The sequence below is a fragment of the Suricata suricatta genome, chromosome 3 (assembly GCF_006229205.1).
Source record: "Suricata suricatta isolate VVHF042 chromosome 3, meerkat_22Aug2017_6uvM2_HiC, whole genome shotgun sequence".
Lineage (NCBI taxonomy): Eukaryota > Metazoa > Chordata > Mammalia > Carnivora > Herpestidae > Suricata > Suricata suricatta.
This window is the reverse complement of record NC_043702.1, coordinates 16,734,281-16,755,630: the sequence shown is the minus strand read 5'-3', so window position 1 is coordinate 16,755,630 and position 21,350 is coordinate 16,734,281. Positions and strand designations below refer to the sequence as shown.

At 38.8% G+C, this 21,350-nt stretch overlaps 1 long non-coding RNA gene across 1 annotated transcript; it reads left to right on the top strand.

The window, feature by feature from the left end:
- The first annotated feature begins 21 nt into the window (after positions 1–21).
- On the top strand, positions 22–13,255 carry LOC115286741. Its single transcript, XR_003906244.1, has 4 exons — positions 22–105; positions 12,577–12,629; positions 12,992–13,063; positions 13,171–13,255. It is a non-coding gene; the product is annotated as an uncharacterized LOC115286741 (long non-coding RNA).
- Positions 13,256–21,350: the final 8,095 nt, after the last annotated feature.

Here is a 21,350-nt window from a genome sequence, read left to right as displayed (position 1 = left end):
ACCACAACCACCAAGCCATGGATGAGTTGCCCAGGCAGATGATTTTAATGGGGGAAATGACTACAGCAAATCAGATGAGTGTTTGTATCTGAGAGGTCTGAGTTGGTAAGGCTGGGAGGAAAAGGCTCTTTGCCAAGATTAGTTCGCGCTGTTTGAATGATGCACACATGCGTGTGTGGTTAGGTGTGTGTGTGAGCTTTGGGTGGTATTTTACTTACCCTGATCACAGTCTGACTTCAGCTGGAGTCAGGAGGAAAGATGTATGAAGTACCCACTCTGTGCCAGGTTTTAGGTTATGACCATGAAACATTTAAGATCATTTTAGGGAGGCTATTGATGTCATGGTCATATTCAAATTCGCGGTGACTTTGTTACTCACAAGCCAGGAACTCTGAACAAGGGTGGGTTACTTAACTTCACCGGGCCTCAGTTTTCTCATGTGCAACACATTTCAGGGACTTTTGTTCATAGAGAGAAATACTCGGTTCTCTTCTCATATTTTTCATGCTTGTTTTATTAATCTTGTGAATTTATCTATCAATGGGTATTTAAAAAAATTTAAAAGCTACACATTTCTCTCTTATGTACTATTTCTACAGCGAGTGAATAAAAAGTCATGAATTCAGCAAATGCCAGTTTTGAAAACATGTAAACAGTGATTACTGGTTAAATATAAGATTTCTACATATTTAATTAAAATTATAAGTCTAATTTGTCATATTCTTGTAAATATTTTAAACTCTCTAGAAGGCAGATAAGACTCATACAAAATTAATGTGTTTACAGTACTAATCAGAATGCTTACACCAAAACCTGGCATAAAAAGAGTAATATACCTATTTGTTTCTTCATTATCTCTACTCCTTTTCTGTTTATTTTTCCCCAGGCAGAATGCTTTGGTGCATTTACTCGCCTGGAGTTTCAGAGTAAATCGCCTAGACCTTCCTGAGTTCTTGAAGTTGTGGGTAACAGATAAACCTCCTTTGTCCCCTCTTCCCTCTTCCAGTCAGAGTTCCTGCTTCCCTGCTCCTGTTTTATTTGTCTGCAGAGCACTTTTCATCAACGGAAGTGTGTATTGTGCTTATTTGTCTGTTTAGTGATCTACATCCATGCAAATATTTTTTTTCTGTTTAGTCCACTACTATAATCTCAGTGTCTAGAACAGTACCTGGCACATAGGAGTTAATCACAAAAACTTCATGAATGAACAGATGGTATATTCTGGACCAGGATATTGGTCCATGATCCATGAAATGTGTGTCTCTTCTATGGAAATTTTGAATTGGCTCTCGTGTTGGGCAGACTCCGGTGTAAGTCAGGTGTCATTCATGTTATGATGAACTGTTCAAATTCTGGCTTTGACCGAGTAATAGTTTTTACTTTTCTTGATCAAGCATTACTCCTGAATCACACTGATTTGTATCTGTCTTGATAGAACCAGGGCAGTACATTTTAGGATTGGTTGCTCTGAAATGGGGCCTAATATGCATCAATCATATCTAAACCTTTGGGCAGTTTGGTGCCCTGAAATGGCAAGTTCCTTCCTCATTGACCAGTAAGACTTTCATTACAGGTTTGAAAGGATTAAATGGGATAATCCACATAAGTGAACAGAATAAAAGGAGGCTGGTACATATTAAACTCTCAGTATCCATCTCAGCAATGAGGCCATTGTTTTCTCCATAGGTGTGTGTGAGGAATCCCTTTGTCCCAGTTTGCATGACAGGATATGTGTGTTGTATATTTCCACCTATAGAACCAAGAACTGTGTCTCTCACAGCAGGTGCTGAGAACGTAGAGGAGGATGAATTAGTGATGAATCCTAGAACAGTAGAGAGTTGTCTGCTCCCACTCTCTCTTTTCCTTTCCACACAGCTCCTTGACCTACGGGTTGTAGGAGCAGAGGGGACTAGTAGTTTTTGTATGTGCCATGAATTTTGGTGGGCGATATACAGCTATTATTTATTTTTTTCCAACCAACAGCCAATGGAGATCTGAGTGTTTTTAAGATATCAGTTTTTTACATGTATCTAAAGGATATAGAAAGTGAGATTTAGAAGGCTAACATCTCATAGCTGGCAAGTATCAGAACAGAAATTAAAATTCACTAAAAAAAAAAAAAGAATTAGAACACACATATGACCGGCTCCAGACTTTTCCATTATACTGTGTTTTAAGGGGGAGGACGGCATTTCTGAAGAACATGGTAACAGTTTCTTTGAATGTTCTTAAGGATTTGCCAGTCGGAGTATCTTTTCAATCCCAATCAATAAGAGTTAATTATAGAGCCTTTACTCAATTCTAATTAAGCACATTTTCCAAATGAAAACTTGTGTCCAGTATGGCCAAGGACCTAATATCAAACATGTGTGTGCAAGCAACATTTATGTGTTGAACTGACTAAAATTATTTGAATATAATAGTCTATTACACTAACACATAATTATGCTAGTATTTCAAGAAGATCGAGTCCTAGAAATGGAAGACATCAGTACTCATTTTAAATTTAAATGGATGTTGTAAAATTACCCTCCAAAATGTTTGTAATAATTGATACCTGAAAATAGTTTTGCTTATAAGGTTGTCCTTAGCTCTTAAAGTTTCTACCAATATTTTTGACAAATACTGCTTTAATGTGCATTAACGTGTTAATATTGTGTCATTGTTTTTCACTATATAATTTCATGTGTTTGTGAACTCTTAGTCATATGTTGGGAGGCTCATTTTGTATTAAAAATTTTTAGTGTTTATTCAGTTTTGAGAGACATAGAGAGACAAAGTGTGAGCAGGGACAAGGCAGGGAGAGAGGGAGACACAGAATCTGAAGCAGACTCCAGGCTCTGAGCTGTCAGCATAGAGCCCAATGTGAGATCATGTCCTGAGTGGAAGTTGGATAATTAATCGACTAAGCCGCCCAAGCACCCCTTGGGGGACACATTTTTATTCCTCATTCATTTGGAATTTTTTTATACTAGAGATATTAACCCTGACCATTATTTGAGTCATAAATATTTTTCGCATGTTCTACCATTTGTCTTTCAACTTTGATCACAGAATCCATTTTCTTAGCAAAATTGTCATTATAAGAGAGAATATGATGTTATAAATGTTGGTTTGATAATAATAGCATTATATACATGTTTATGTTTATTGAATAAAATAATATTCACAGAATTAGAAAAAAATACTGAATTCAGTATATGGGAAAGCTAACCCCAGAAGACATAATAATAGAATTTTTCATCTGTCAACCATATAATACTATAATATAATTTTTTCTTAATGTTCATTTATTTTTTAAGAGAAAGAGAGACAGTGTGTGAATGCAGGAGGGGTACAGAGAGAGAGACACAGAATCCAAAGCAGGCTCCAGGCTCTGAGCTGTCAGCACAGAGCACCATGTGGGGCTTGAACTCACGAGCAGTGAGATCATGACCTGAACCGAAGTCAATGCTTAACTGATTGAGCCACCCAGGCACCCTATTACTATATTATAAATAGCAAAATAGTTTCTGGAGTAATTTGCCTTGAAATATAATAAAGACAGGAATACTTGTGACTGTAATAGCAAAATGTATCTTTCCTTAATGGCTCAAAAAAAAAGCACATTCTAAGAAGAGCCTTTACCCTCTGCCAAATGACCTTGCAGAAGAATCTCTTTTTACATGAGCCTGGGTCTTCCTACCCCACCTGTCCTTTGTCAATATTGGCCCAGGAGGCATAATTACTAAGCAATTTGGTTGCGAAGATCCCAGCGGGGTAGCAAGAGTCTTGGTTCTACCACCTACTATCTGTATAGTATATGACAACTTCCTTAGCACCCCAGCCTCAGTTTCCTCTTCTGTAAAATGGGAGTGAGAATGCCTTCTCACAGGGAAGTGGTGAAGATTACATGAGATAAAATACATGAAATTATTTAGAACCCATACGTGGTTGTAAATAAGTTACTGGATATGATAGTTCATGCATCACATCATTTTTAGATAACAATGACTAAGTTCATCAATTGACTTACCTTTTACTGAGGGAATGAGGTGTGGGAAGAAACAAAGACACAGGTTCTGCTTTAATAGGCTTTCAAGTCTACTAATTATACTTTGCATGTATAGAGTGTCTTAGAGCTTACAAAATGCTTTCCCCTGCTGTGTTTCTTATCCATTCATTCATTCAACCATGGAGCTATAATGGTGATACACTGGGCAGAGTCCTTGACCTCATGGTTAGAGAAAAAGCAAGTACACAGAAGAGTAAGTGAAATACATACAAATTACAATCCTTGCTATGAGAAATTAAGCATGGGTGGGACTGAGAATGACAGGTATTTAGGAAGGTATTTGCCAAATGTCTCTGAGGTTGTCATAGGCAGGGCATGCTCTTGCTGGAGCAGGAAAGAGCTTAGCCTGTTTAAAGAGCAGAAAGTGCTAGGAGATGTGTGTGCAAGGCAGAAAGTACCACAGGCTGAGGTGAAAAGACAGCATGGGCTGGATCCTGGATGGCTCTCTAGGCCACACTAAGGATTCGGATTTTATTCTAGGTACAATGCAAAAAACACTGGAGACTTTTAAAGCAGAGAATTTTTGAATGTTGAGAAGATCACTGGACTACTCTGAGAATAAGAATGGATTGGAGGGGAAAGGATGGAGGGGTGGGTAACCACTAAGGAGGCTGCTGTATAGGTCAGGAGAGAAAGAATCTCTATTTAATTATAAGTAGTAGAATTTATTAGATACTAGAGTGAACACACAAACTCTTTACCCACCTAATTCCATCTTGTCCCTGGAGTCTCAGGACTTTAGAAGAGACGTTATTTCACCCAGTTCTAGGATTCAGTGCTCTTTCTTTCATTGGTTTTGAGAGTGGAATGGAAATACTCAGGAGAAGCAAGCAAACACATTGCAGATTTATTTTAGCTGAACTGTCCTATATTTATCCATGTCAAACATCTACAGTCTTGGATCCTATGTGAGTTTCTTGGGACTGCTATAGCAAAGTACCACAGATTAGGTGGTTTAAACAACAGGAATGTATTTTCTCACAATTCTGGATGCTAGGAATCTGAGATCAAAGTGTCAGTAGGATTGCTTTTCTTGGAGGCTTCTCTCCTTGGCCATCTTCTCCCAAATGTCTTCACACGGCCTTTCCTCTGTGCATTTCTGTGTCCGAATCTTCTCTTCCTATTGAGACACAAGTTGTATTGGACTAGAGCCCACCCTAATGACCTCATTTTAGCTTATTTGCCTCTTTAAAGACCATATATTAAAATACAGTCACCTTCTGCGGTATTAGGGGTTAAGCCTTCAATGTATAAATTTTGGAGAGAACACAACTGAGCTCAGAACAGTTTCTAAGATGAAATCTGTGTTTGGGGAATCAGGCATGGTAATGAAAGTCAGGATCTAGTTAACTTATTTCTGGCATGTGCTGAAATGGTTGCATTTCTCCCAAGTCTTAAGGAAAGAAAACGACATGGTTTCCTTTTATAATTAGTGCCAACTGTGATGACTTAAATACCTCCTCAAAGGATTGTTTAGCACATTCACTAAGCCTTTGTTAGACCATCTGGTTACCTCTTGTTAATATTCATGGGATTTGTGCCCTCTTTCTTTAAGAGTAATATTTTAACTTCTCTTTACCTAGGTAAACTTTGGGAGTAAATGCAGTAAAACCAAACATGAGCTATTGTTGGTACTCTGTATTTTGCAGTTACGAACTTTCCCCACTTTCTCTGTACTAATTGTGAAAGTCAAGTTCCATGTACATTATGTAGCTGCAATGGTCAGAGGTATCGCTTCCTCAGCTGAAGGGCTTTCATTTGAGGGATCAAGCCACAAGTTGCTCAGAAGGGATTAGCATGTCTCTCCCCAGACACAGGTTGAGCACATGAAAAGAGGAAGCTGTGAGGGAGAGAGGGTCAGTGAGGGAAGTGGCCCAGGTCGATGAAGGACAGGGAAACCTCAGTAATCTTCCTGTGGACACTGTCTGGCCCCATGGCTCAATGCTCACTCACAGGAAGCAGTTGAGTTTTTCTTTCTTTTGATGGGGGAGAGGTTTATCACTGTATGGAATTCAATTGACATTTTATTATTAAAGTGTCTCATGCAAATTTGGGTTGAACTAGTTAGAAAACTTGAGAGACCAACATGCATTGTTTAAGACTTTCTGTGTAATATTTATGAGTTTATGGGTCCCAACCCATGAAAAAGCCCTCTGTCCCTTATGTGAATTACCATGATCAGAATGAGGAATGACTACCAGCAGCTTCAGGAATCCAATTCTGAAGCCAGAGAGTTCTTTTTGGACCTTGGTGTTGGTCCAAAGCCTGTGGTGTTGAAGAGATCCATAGATGATATGGTCTTGCTAATCCATCAGAGAGTTTCATCTATTTATTCACAAAGTCCCAGAGGCCTTTGCCTTTCACCAACCTAGGCTGAGCAAAAAGAAAACTGACTGCTATTAATTTTTTAACCTCTCTGATCCTCAGTTTCCATACTTGAACATGGGAATAGCTCTTAAATGCTTGAGTCATAGAATTGCTCAGTAAGTACTCATGAACTGAATGTCTATTTCCTACCTGACCCTGGATCAGCCTACTTCTATCCCCCTCCTTATCCTTGTTATCACTCTGTCTTTATCAAACGCACTTCTCAGAGATGGTTTTTGATATTTTCTATAACATCAGGTAAACTTAGGACACTGTTACTTGTCCTAGGGCTATATCTAAACTTCGTCTCTAACCATGGAAAGAAAGTTCTGTGACCACTTTGGAGAGGGTTTTCCATATTATTAAATAGAAATAGGTGGGAAGGCCTTGGAGGTACTATCTAAAGTGTGGCTCATAGGTGACTGTATAGCTCTGTCTGAACATGAGGGTGGTTTTGGCTTCTGCAATCACTGGTATCATCCTGTTCTTCATCATCATGGTCTTGCCATCATCATCCTCATCCCTTCCTCCTCCTCTTCTTCTTGTTCATGATCATCATTTGCAATCCTAAGTGGTCCAATCCTAATGGATCACTTGGAACAATGAATGGTTATAAGGCTAAATGCCTTTATAACCTGAAAACGGTTGGGTTTAATAGGTTGTCATTGTCACATTCTGTAGCATATCAGTCTTTCTGTCCCTACTGCCTACACTATCACTCAACCTTGTGAAACAGCTTGGGTTTTATATTCAGATAAAAACCTCTATTCAAATGCTGGCTCTGCTACAACAACTTACGTGAACTTGGACAAGTTCCTTAACTTCTCTGAGCCTCAGTTTCCTCATCTGCAACATAAAAATAATAAACCAATGGCAACATTGCAGAGATGTTGCAGGAATAAATAACAAGAATCTATTTAGAGCATTTGACACAGTTCTGGACACATATAAATGCTCAATTTATGGTAGTTATCACTATTGTTACTATTAATATTCATTCTAACATTAAAAAGGCTCCTAAAATAACATCCAGCACAAAGTAGTGCTCAGTTAGTAAGAGTAATGGTTGTTATTTTTATTGTTACAGGAATATAAATCTTCCACCCATCCCTACACCTTTAAAGGAGCCTGACCTAACCATGCCTGAGCTGCTGACACCCAATGAAAATGAGACTTTTAAATTTTTAAATCTTTCATTTATTTATTTATTTTTAATTTATTTTAAATGTTTATTTATTTTTTGAGAGAGAGGGAGACAGAGCATGAGCAAGGGAGGAGCAGAGAGAGAGAGGGAGACACAGAATCTGAAGCAGGCTCCAGGCTCTGAGCTGTCAGCACAGAGCCCAATGCAGGGCTCTAACCCACAAACAGTGACATCATGACCTGAGCCAAAGTTGGAAGCTTAATGACTAAGCCACCCAGGTACCCCTGTTTTATTTATTTTTGAGAAAGAGAGAGAGAGAGAGAGAAAGAGAGAGAGAGAGAGAGAGAGAGAGAGAGAGAGAGAGAGAGAGAGAGAGAGAGAGAGAAAACTAGTGGGGGAATGACAGGGAGGGAGAGAGGGAGACACGGAATCTGAAGCAGGCTCCAGGCTCTGAGCTGTTAGCACAGAGCCCCATGTGGTGCTTAAACTCATGAACCACGAGATCATGGAGCTGGAGTTGGACACTTAACAGACTGAGCCATGCAGGCACACTGAGACTTTAAAAAATTTTTTAATTTGTACTTGTTTTCATTTCTCATGAACTTCTAAACAACAGCAATATTGAATGAAAAATTCTACTAATCAGATTTATATTCCTGTAACACTAAAAAGAAATATTATTTCAATTAGATTCACTCCACAAGGTCTTGACTTCCTTTAAAAGAAAAAAAATTTTGTCAACTTTTACTGAAAATACCCAATGACAATGGGTTGGTGTTACAGTTAGTATAAACTTTAATACAAGGTATTCTAATTTTGGTTCTTTAAAAATATAATTTATTGTCAAGTTAGCTAACATACAGTGTATACAGTGTGCTCTTGGTTTCGGGAGTAGTAAATGAGACTTTAACTTGCAGCTCCAATGATGGCAGTTGCCTTGAACTTGCTCATTTCCATTCTTCATGTAGCTCTTCCATATCTGCTTGGTTCTTTACCATCTAGCTTCTGATTTCTCAGTTTGGCCTTGTGCTTTTAGCTCTGTGCTCATCCTTAAAATCTGGTGGCCAATCAGATCCTTCTGTTTTAACTGGAGGACTCTCTGAACATGGCTCACCTCATCTTCTGACTCCCCTATGCCACCCCCCCCACAGGCTTCTGCTTTCCCTCTCTTCTGTCCAGCTCTGAGCTTCCAGAGGGGTTCTTGGACAAAATCTAGCCATGGTCTGGGTTTGGTTATTAATGAGTATTTGATCGATCAAATTTCATTCTTGTTTATTATCTCAAAAATGTTTATTTGATATCAAATTCCATTCTGGATCCCAATGTCTCTTCCTTAGATAATGACCATTCTTCAATTCTAGTTGACTAAGCTTGTGAGAGGTTTCTAAGATCAATTCACCTTTCCTCCATGGTGAGAAAGCTGCTAGCAAGCTCCCATTCTTACAGTATTGGCAATATTTTGTCCATTCTGACTCTGTCACTCTCTGGCACCTATTTTTATGAAGATTGCTTTACAGGGCCAGGCCTAATGATTAGGAGGATCATTAGTCCAACGGGTAGAGCCCACTGAAACACATTTGGCATAACTGCCCTGGGTCTATGCCAAAACGTCTAGAGAGGAGAGACCACAGTTCTTGCCAAAGCCCTGAGCCCCCAACGCAGACCCATGGATCCTGCTAGTTTAAGAGTTTAGTCAGCCCTAATTTTAATTAAAATTTTGATTATACAGTTGCTTCATGCCTACACTATTTCTTACCCGTTTGAATTCAACAGACTTCCATAACCTATTACCAAATGCTATTTAATACATCGACTTCAGCAAATCATTATCAAAATAAGCTCAATAACTGAACAGACAGATTTAGCTTTCCCGTACAGAGGCTTCCAGATCAATTAGTAAACTGTGGTTATGCTGTTTGTGTGTCTTGGGCTCTGAATGGATTTTTACTCCATGCAGAGAAGCAGACCGGTAGAAAGCTTAAAAAGAACACACATACGCATTTCAGGAAAAACAACCTAATGTTTATTTCAAGATTGTTTCATCAGGCAAAAAAGCTGCATTTTAGCTGCTTCGATGCTTTCTGAACCCTTTCAAGCTACAAGGAGAGTGATTCTGGCTTGTGTGGCTAAAACACTAGAGAGGATGATTGGTTTCATTAGCCAGGGAGGAGTGATAATATGCTGCAATACTTCTCCAGTTATTGGGCACTTTATATTAATAACTCGTGATGGCTGGAGTGTTTAGGTGTATATTTCAAACTCAGTGTAAAATACCATGCCATTAAGAATTTAAACACATTCTAATTTAATTATGGCCGAGAGCTGGTTCCAAGTGATCCCGTGTTTTTGTTGGCTAGTTTTAATATTGCAAATTTCGAATATGGAAAGATTTATTTTCTTTTACTCCTTGCTTCTTTTATTCTGGATTGTTAAGAACCTTAATCATTTAAAAGAACACACATTTGGAAAATGAAGTGCAATTGAAGTTATGGAAAATTCTAGTTTTCTTCAATACTATTTTGTTTTCCACTTTGAAAGGTGCCAATTTTTTTCCTACCCATAATATATTGATTATTCACAAATTCTTTTTACTCTCTTTTTGTCCTTAAATGACTTTTCCACTCCTTGAACAGCTATACTCCTGTCACATAACTTTTCAAAAATGGGGAAAAAATTTACCACTTGAAAAATTCATTATTCATTAATGATTATCATTGAGCTACCATCTAAGTCAACTTGGGATATGGCAAATTGAGTCGATTACCTGGGGCTTGTCTTTTGCGGGCCTCCGACTTAGCCAGGCAACTATAAGGAAGGGAGAAGGAGTTAGACCAGGACAACTAGGAATGAATAAAATTTGAGCTTATGTAGAAATTCAGCCATATAAGATGGTTGCCACTCTGTCCTACAGTCTTCAAGCTAGCCCCTTTTTGTCACCTTTGATAATTTGATTAATTTAAGTAGACCTAGCTTATATAAAAGTATTTTTAAAAATAATGTGGAGGAGAGGAGGGTCCTTACTGAAGGATATTCCTTGGATCTTGAACACCTCGAATTTGTTGGTCATGACTCTTCAACATTCAGGAATGAGCTCAATTATCAGTGACATCTGGAGACTTGGTGGAAGATGTGAATCTCATGTTTATGTATAGCTTATATACCTGATGGCAGTTTTGGAGCCAGTTCTCATTAATTCCCTGCCATCTTCATCCATGGGGACCACAGAGTCTCCAAATGTAGTTGACAATGGGCACCCTAAGTATAAATCTTGAGTTTCTGAGTCTTCTATAACTTTCAATTGGTAGGGAACAATAAAAGGATGGACACCAAGGTGGGGCAGTGTATCCTAATAATTTTTTATTATATTAGGAAAATAATATAATGAATAGAATCATTTTGTATTACTTTGGAAGACATGTGCTATTTAATGTGCACAATGAACAAGCATACCAATTCAGTTTTCTTATATCAATTACAAATTGAGAAAAAGGGATCATTTTCAGGAAGTAAGGAGCCAAAATGATTGTCCCTTAGGAAACAAGGAGTCCTATCTCTTTTGTCCATTGCTGCCCTGTCATTTCTGATGTTCCCGGCTGCCTTGCTGCCAGGGGGGGGGGGGCAGTAGAGTTGGCCACTACCCATGTAGTAGGCCACTGAAGATTGTTGAAAAGACCTGTGACATTTCTCTCAAATGATTTTTCAAAAGTCCAAAACAATAAGATAAAATATCAAATATTTAAAAATTATTTACTGACACATATCTCTGCCCCATTAGGCTGTGAAAGCCTTTCAGACAGACATTATGAACTGGTGCCTGACTCAGAGCAAACTCATGATCAATATTGAATAAATGAATTAATAAAAATCTTGGTTTTAAAGGAGTGATACATGAACCACATAAAACTGCCCACACGTGGGGCTTCCATGCTGGTGGAGAGCGTCAGTACCTGTGAGTAAGGCAGGATAGGATCATGGTGGACAAGACGTATTCCAACTAGATGCCATTCATTACTCCTCTGTACTTTAGCTATTTGTACTGTTAATTTATAGGACCTGTTATCTCCTGTTTTTTCTAGTTATCCACATATTAAATATTTTTTCCAAGTGGCCTCATGCTTTCTGTCTGTAACAGATGAGTACTATTCCACTGAATTGCTATAGGATGATTTTCCTAAACTTTATGTCCTGTGGAGTTATTGGCATGAGATTGTCCAGTGAGTAAAGGGCATTGGAGAGGATAGTGACCTTGCTGTTAATAGCCTTATTGTGAGAAAAAAATATAGTACAAATGTACACGACAATCAATGTAGAGGAGTGAACCCATTTTCAGAGTGACTTTACCATCACACCCGCTTCTAGAAGTCACTTTCAGAATCCTACCTCCCACACTGCACACTCCCCTCACCTCAAACACCCACAGCCATTTCCTGAGCCTTGCCTCTGCAGGACACCAAAACATTCAGGGGGAAAGAAAAATGCTCCAAATGTGTCCCAGATGTCTGGATGTGTGGCATAATTTGGCATCAAAATGACTGGAGTTTTCATTTTTCAGCTAGATGTTTTGGCAACGTGCAAATACAACCTTAATATACTAAGTAAATTTCCTTTTTTCCCCACAAGTAGACTTAATTTTGTAAAGCATTTAATGAGCACATACTATGTGTCAGTTACAGTAGTGGGGATTAGAGAATGCAAGGCTTTAGTAAATTATGGAACCAATGTGAAGAATTTTATGCTTTTTTTTATGACGGATAAGGTATGCATTATCCCAGTTTGGGCAAACATCTAACAGCAAATACTGATGGTTTCAACTGAGAGGTTTGTATTTCTCACACACCTCTTTAATTTGCAAATTTAGTTTTATAATTACACTCCGGACAGTGTGTCAGTTGTTGGCCAGAATGTTTTTCCCTAGTGGGAGGAAAGAAAATGGAGACACGCCAGCTTTGAAGGAGCACATCCAAGCTCATGAGAAGAGAGCAAGACTGAAGTGTGCCACCCCTTCTTCCAGGGAATTCATCCTCCATCCTTGAGCTGTGAGAGCAGACAGACTCATTCCTGCAGGTGTGGACCCACATTGAAAAGATACATAAGAAAATCATATCCACTGACTCTCCCAACCTGGGTTGCCTTTAAGATCTAGTTGTTTCGAGGCCCTAGGTGGTTCCATCGGTTAAGTGTCCAACTTTGGCTCACGTTATGAGCTCCAAGTTCATGGGTTCGAGCTCCATGTCAGACTCTGTGCTGACAGAGTGGAGCCTGCTTGGTACTCTCTCTCCTTCTCTCTCTGCCCCTCCCCCACTTGCACTTTTTATTTCCTCTATCTTAAAATAAATAAACTTAAAAAAGAAGAGGTCTTGTTGCTCCAGTCACAGAATCTCAGTGGTAAAAGCACATGAGGATTAATAAATCCAAATATTTTTCAGTGTTACTACGGAAGAGGCATGATTCCAGGTGCTAGAGAATCACATGTCTGCACCTCTAACACAGTGCTTTAGGTAGGTGACTAATTGGAAAGATCTATAGGGAGTAATCTGATTTGAATATTGGACCTCCAAGGGTTAAGATGCTTTAAGATTAAATAGTCTATTGTACTTCTTTTTAGGATGAAAAATCAGAGACTCCAAGGAGGAAAGTGATTGGTTAAAGATGTCACAACCTGTTGATAACAAGGGAAACACAGTCTTTTCAGCCCTTGTTCTCCTAGACCCCTGTTTTCCTTTTCACTACTTGAAATTCCACATTCATTTCCTAGTGAGGAAAAGATAGTGAGGGGAGAGGAAGAAGTGATGATTGTCGAAAGCTCATTCACTATTGAGGAACCACTATTTCCCAGATCTTATGCCTGTGGTGGATTGCAAAGATGGCCACAGTTTTCCACCCCTTTCTGTATCCATTCTATTTACTGTGCAACGTTGCAGCTCCTTTTAGCAAGAAATGGAATCCATTTCCATAACCCTTGAATTTGGGCTGGCCTTGTGACTGGCTTTGACTAACATAGGTAGCCGAAGTCTCAGGCTTGAGTGCTTTTCCTCTTTCTTGGACACATCTTGAAAATAGGTGGGCTAGCTGTGTATGATGGAAAACTACATGGCCCAGTGACCTCAGTCATCCCAGATGACCTCTAGATGGCTGTCAGCCTGTGACTGAGGCTATCCTAGGATACCAACCCTGTAGCGCACTTGCTACCTGACTGGAGACATATGAGCAAACCCAGGAGTCAGCCACATCTGCCTTAGGTCAGCTAAACTGACCAGCTGGGCAATGATAAATGTTCCATTGTAAGCCAGTGAGTTTTGAAAGTTTTGAGGTGGTTTGTTACTCAAATGATGCAACTATTATGGCGTCTAGTCATGTGATCCTGCCTTTGCTGTGGAATTTTAAGCCACAGGTTTCCCAAGTTTCTGCCACCTGATTGGCAGAAAGAATCTCACATATGGTCATCCTAAGTCAGTCTGGATTTATGCTGCCCAGGGCAAGCTCTCAAATGCACAAGGCCTGTGGCATCAATGGAGGTATCACCCTGGTGTGGCCCCCTCAGAAGGAGGCCAATCGGAGGACATGATTAGCAGCAATGAGGACCATGAGGGAATCAGGGGATTTGAGGGGAGGGTGTGCAGTCTCTAGTGCTCTGATTCACGGAACTTTTGTCTAGAACGTCCCCCATGGGCACCAAAGTTCTGGCCTCCTTAATGCTGGAGATGCAGTTTTCTCTGGACTAAATTGTGTTTCCTCGAAATTTAAGCCTAGTCCTCATTGTAATGGCATTGGAGCTGGGGTCTTTAGATGGTACCTTTAGATGAGGTCATGAGGGTGAGACCCTCATGATGCAATCAGTGCTCTTATAAAAAGAGACACCAGAGAGTGCATGCTCTTTTATCTCTCCTTCCCCACCACCCCTTTCTGCCATGTGAAGACACAGAAGAGGGTTACGTGCAAGCCAAGAAGAGGGTTCTACTAGAACCCAAGCAGTGTCAGGATGGCCAAGTGGGCTAAGGCGCCAGACTAGAACCCAAGCATCCTGGCACTCAGATCTAGGACTTCCAGCCTCTAGAACTATGAGATAATAAATTTCTGTTGTTTAAGGTCCCCAGTCAATGGTATTTTGTGATGGCAGCCCCAAATGAACACACAGCTGCTTCTAGTTAGACAGATGTTTGGCATTGCTTCAAGGAGAAAATAATCCGAATGATTAAATGCATTTTTCACTCCAGATGTTTTGGCAATGTGAAGATGTAGCCAATATGTGCTTGTGGGATGGCCCCATGGCTGTCCTGGGGACTAGTTTCTGGACAAAGGAAGGAATTATGGGAGGGGGAAGAGGAAGTCTCCTCTTCCATGTCAAGGAAAGACATATTCCCTTTTGGGAAGAGGTCCTAGAACTCCATATGCAAACTTTTGGTCCATGGAGATGTAGGAAATACATGCACCCCCCCCCTTTTTAAGTTGCAAACAGGCTCCATTGGACAGGCCCACCTGCTGGTATGCCATTGTTTTCCTCCAATCAGGTGCTGGTAGCCACCATTGAATCTGTGGTTCAAAACTCCAAGAAGGAAATTCTGAGCAAGGTCAAATGAGCAAGGAGCAGATTGTTAAAAGGTGAAAGTGACAACTCATACATACTTGTACTGAAAAGCATCCCCAGTACCGACTATACATATTAATGCAAAAATATTAGGTCTGGAAAATTGTGTTCTTATTTCACCTTCTTCCAAAAACCAATAGTTCTATTATTACCAGTTCTCACATGGAACTGGAGAGTCGGGTTTGCTGATGACACAAAGGAGGATTCTCTATTATAGATTGGGCGTGGGACAAGACAAAGCAAAGCAAACTCTAAACCCCAAGTCACAGTGTCATCCTGCACAATCCAGACTAAGTGTCCACACTAATATTCCTGCATGATTTACAAATTTTCCCTTAATCCTGATGGCATTGGCTTTTCCATTGCTGTATTAGCTTAGTGCAGGTGTGTAAAAACATTTGAACATGATGAATTGTTTCTCCAAGAGCCAAAAGGTAAATGATGAAAGGATTGGATAGAAAATATGTTAACAAGATATTTTATATTAGCTCCAAGGAGCTAGATCAATTACTGTGATGTGTTACATGTTCAGAAGTCAGGAAATTCTAAATTATGGCTCCCAGTATGAACGTAACTCAGCCCCTTTGCACATGCAATATTTTATATGACTGTATATGGTGTTAACTTTAATGCTTTAACATCTATGCTTAATGTGGCAACTATAAATTTGGATTTCTTGACTTCAGAGGTTATAACATTTAACCATACAGCTGCACGGACATGCTTACTGTATTCAAATATTTCTTGGTGTAATATTTTGAAAAATAAATGCTCTATATGGATAGATCTAGTCCTGTTATTGTTGCTCTTGTTATTGTTATCATGCAGGAATTAAAGAAAACAAAAGAGTGCCACCCTAGCACTGTTAGTTCCATAGCTTTCTCTAGGTCATTTGAACTAAGTGGGATGTGACCAAACAATTTTCGCTTTCTGGTGGTTTCTACACCAAATCACATCTCGAGGAAGAAAAGGGTTTCCGAACATTGTTGTGTCATTTATTTCAAAGGGTTCGGTCACCCTACAGATGGTGTGGACAATGTAAGACAAATTCAGAGTTTAATTCCAGGCTGCACTATTCACACCGTAATAACCATAAACGGAATCCCCTTGAGTGCTCCATCTAACATGAGAGTCTAATAGATTTATAAATGAAAAATTCCGCATGCCTGGGCGAGAACCGCTTTTTCCTATTAAGGCACTGGTATCAGGCCACTTGTCCCTTCTAGATAGATTTCTTCGTTTCGGTGTGCATGTTGTTTTGGGTGAACAGATTTTTCTGGTTTCAGAGAAATTCATCTCTCTTCTCCGCCCCCAACCCCCATCTTCATACCACTCAGGGCTACGAATTTCTCTGGTTTTAGTAAGTAGGTTGTGAAACAGCTGTCCTGGCCACTTCTGGCAAGAAGCTCAAAGAGCCCGGAAGGAGTCTGTGCTCTTAACCACTTTGCTATTATAATTGGTCTCAAGTTCCTGGTTCATGGGCCAGGTACTCCCCACACACACACCTACGTGTAGGTACAGTGAGTACAGATCTTATTTCATAAGCTCAGGTGTGCAGGAAATGTAGCTTTTTAAAAATTTTCCCTAAATCAACTTACTTTTAAGTTCTGGCACCCATCTACTGGGTTCTATTATATCCTGCCCACAAGAGCCAGACTTTGAATTTAAGGACACAGAAAGGCTGGAAGTAAAATAATGGCAGGAGAGATACAATACCAACACTAATCAAAAGTAAGCTTCTATATCTGTGTTCATATCAGACAAAATAGATATTATTACTACAGATAAATGAGAACGTTTACTAATGTTTAAGGGAACAATTCAACATACAGTACTAAATACCATAGCCTCAAAAAACATAAAGCCCAATCTAGCTGAAGCAATAGGAGATATTGACAGATCTATAGTCATAACTGGATTTGTTATAATAAACAGCCAAAACATTCTGTTAGAATAAGCAGTTATGCTAATATGACTGTTAAATACACAGATAAAAAAAATCTGGGAGGATATAAGCGTAGACCAATATTATCTACCAACCTGACCTAATTGAAATATGTAAAATGTTACACTTCACACTTGTATGATACAAATTCCTTTCTAGTGTACATGGGACATTTATTCACCGATATTGATCCTGATGCTGGGTCATAAAACAAGTCCCAAAAATTTCGAAAGATTGAAACCATGTGTAGCGTATTTTCCAACCATAGTGGAGTTAGTTAGTTTAGCAATAAATGCAAAAAGGTAACTAGGAAACACTCACATGTGTGAAAAAGAAGCGATACACTTCTAAAGGACCAGTCGGTCAAAGAAGAAATCACAATAAAAATTAAAAACATTTTTCACTGAGTGATAATGAAAATAAAACATGTTAAAACATGTGGGATAAAACTAAAGAAGTTCCCATACTTTGGGGAAAGTTTGTGACTTTACCTGAACACATCTGAAAAGAGGAAAGGCTGAAAATCAAAGGTCTTATCTTTTTTTTTTTCAAGTTTTTATTTAAATTTCAGTTAACTGCCTTATCTTACATCTCAGGAAGATTTAAAAAAAGCAAATTAAAAAGATAGGCAGGAATAGAAAGGAAATAATAGGGATAAGATCAGAAATTCATGAAATAAAAAACAACACTCAAGAGGGAAAGGACATATTGAAAGTTGATTCTTTGAATATGCTAATGAAACTGAGAAACTGCTAAGAAACCAATAGAGAAAATACAAACGTCCAATATCAGGGAGGAAAAATGGAGACATCATCGTGATCTTTTAAAAAGATTATTTTTAACTTTTTTACTTATTTTTGAGAGACAGAATGAGCAGGGGAAGGACAGAGATAGAGAGGGAGACACAGAATCTGAAGCAGGCTCCAGGTTCTGAGCTGTCAGCACAGAGCCCAAAGTGGGGCTCGAACCCATGAGCTATGAGCTCATGGCCTGAGCTGAAGTCAGATGCTTAACCATCTGAGCCACACAGTCACCCTAACATCATCATGATCTTAACAGATAATTAAATGTATCATAAGAGGGAATTATGAACAACCTAATCTGATATAACTTAAAGCTTTAGAAGAAATGGACAAATTCCTAGAAGAATATAACAACACTGAAAGAAGAAAGATCTAATCTGGATTTCCTATTTTAATTTAAAAAATCAGACATGTAATTAAAATTCTACACACACACACACACACACACACACACACACACACAGAGTCATCTCAGAGACTTCAGATATCTGAGGAACAATTTGTACCTTAAAGGCAGTATTCCCAACTTGTTTCATGAGGTAGCATAATTTTTTATGTTAAAATTTGATAAATACATAAATAAGGATGTATTAAAATGTATCTAATACATGATGGCTCAGCTACTTAAGCATCTGACTCTAGATTTTGGCTCAGGTCATAATCTCATTGTTCATGAGTTTGAGTCCTGTGTTGGACTGTGAGCAGACAATGCAGAGCTTGTTTGGGATCCTCTGCTCTCTCTCTCTCTCTTTCTCAAAATAAGTTTAAAAAAACTTCATAAAAATATACAAATAAATTTTAAAACTCCAAATTTGAAATCAACTTTCTTTGTGAATATAAGAAGAAATCTCAAATAAAATACTAAATAACCAAATATAGTTATTTGGATAGTTACTGTTAGGATTGTTACCTATCTGTCTGTCTGTCTGTCTGTCTAACATCTACTGTCTATCTCTGATGATACACAACCACCAATTCCAGGAATGTAAAAGACTAACTTAATGTTGGTTAGAAAGCCAACCCACGTGATTCATCATTTTAATAGAAAAAAGGAAAAGAGCATATCAAGATCTCAGTTTTATAAAATTCAACACTCATTTATGATTTAAGATAAAACTCTTAGCAAACTAGGAACAGAAGGGAATTTTTTTAAACTCAAGAGTATCTATGGAAAATTTACAGCATACATAATATTTAAAGGCAAAATGTTAAATGCTTTTTCCCTGAGATAGAAAATGAAGTAAGGATACGTACTATTATTACTTCTATTCTTCATCTTGTTGGAGGGCTGAGACAGTGAGGTGAGGTAAGGAAAGAATGCAAAGACACAAGGATTGGAAGGAAGGGATGAAAATGTGTTTTTTGAAGAGACTATGTTTCAGTTTATAGAATATTTGAAAGAATCTAAATGCAAACTATTACAATCAATTAAATGTGCAAAGTTATTCAATGTAACGTCAATATAAAATTATTTCTGCAAGCTAGCAACAAAGATTAGAATGTCACTCCAAAGTGATGCCATTTTAGCATAAAAGCCATCTAACATGTAACTAAACTTAATGCAAGATATGTGTGACCTTACTGAAAGTATAGATGATTACTGAAAGAAATTACAGAAGACCTAAATAAATGGAGGGATATAACTTTTTCATGGGTCGAGAGACTTAAAATAATCAAAATTTTAGTTAATTTATAGATTCAAAGTAGTGTCAGTAGAAAAACTTCAGGTTTTTCTTCTGATGAAAATTGGCATGCCTAAAATTTTATGGCAATTTAAAAGGACAAAATGAGACTAACAATCTTGAGGAAGAACAACACTAAAGATTTATAATACCAGCTATCAAATTTTATTATAAAAGAAAATGAATTAAAATGATGTGATATTGGTTGGGGCACCTAAGTGTCTCAGTTGGTTAAGTGTCTGACTCTTGGTTTCAGCTTAGGTCATGAGCTCCCAGTTCATTAGTTCAGGCCTCGCATAGGGTTCTGGGCAGATAGTGCGGAGCCTGCTTGGGATTCTCTCTCCTTTTCTCTCTGCATCTCCCCTACTCACGATCTCTGTCTCTCTCATTTTTTTTTTAAAAGGATGTGATATTGGCATAAGGATAGAGCAAAGAACAGAATACACAGAACAAAAAGTTCCATAATAGACTCTCATGTACGTGGTCATCTGATTTATGATACAAGTGCTATTGCACTATAGTGGGAAAAAGAAGACTTTTTCAATAAATTAGCTTAATAGATTAGCCATTGGGGGGAAATGGATTTTTACCTCCACTTCACACTGTACATAAAAAACCAAATTCAGAGGCTCACTGATCTAAATGTGGAAGATAAGACAAAAATATAAAGTTTCTAGATGGTACCATTTGGGAATGTCTTCGTGATCTTGGGGTAGGCAAAAGTTTCCTCAACAGAACACAAAAAGAACTAGCCATACATTGGATTTATAATGTTCTACATGAAAATTAAGGACTGGTCATCAACAACACCATTAAAAAAGTGAAAAGGCAAGTCACAGAATAGAAACTATTTGCAGACAAATAACCAAGAAAGAACACACGTCCCCCCAAACTAAACAGCTCTTGTAACAAACATCATAGAGTGGGTGGCTTAAACCATAGATATTTATTTTCTTATAGTTTTGGAGGCTGGAGAGTTCAACATCCAAGTTCCCACAGAGTTCAGCTCCTGTGAACACTCTCTTCCGAGCTTGCAGACCTTCTCAGTGCGTCCTCACGGGCGGGGAGAGAGAGACAGAGAGAGAGAGAGAGCGCTCCAGTGTCTCCTCCTTCCTTTCTTTTCGTTTCCCCCAAAACAAAACCAGATTAATAAGATCTTCCACACTAATGACGTCGTTTAGCTTGATTCACCACCTGAAAGGCCTTGTCTTCAAATCAGCCACATGGGGGTTAGGGTTTCCACATACAAATTTTGAGGGGGCCACAATTCAGTCCTAGCAACTTTCATTAATTTTTTAAAGTTTATTTGAGAGGGGGGGAGAGAGAGAGAGAGAGAGAGAGAGAGAGAGAGAGAGAGAGAGAGAGAGAGAGAGAAAGAGAGAGAGAGTGAACATGAGCAGGGTATGGTGAAAGAGACTTACAGAGAGAGGGAGAGAGAGGAGGAATCCCAAGCAAGCTCTGCACTGGCAGAGCAGAGTAGGATGTGGGTCTCAAACCCATGAACTGTGAGAGCATGACCTGAGCTGAAACCAAGAATTGGATGCCTAACGAACTGAGTCACCCAGGAGCCCCATTGTAGCTTTTAAAAAACCAGTTTTATTTTTTTAGGTGTATTTATTTATTTTGAGAGTGAGAGAGTGAGTGAGCAGGGGAGGGATAGAGAGAGAAGGAGAGAGAAAAAAATCCCAAGTAGGGTCTGTGCCATCAGCACAGAGCCCAACGAGGGGCTCAAACTCACAAACCATGAGATAACGCGAGCCAAAATCAAGA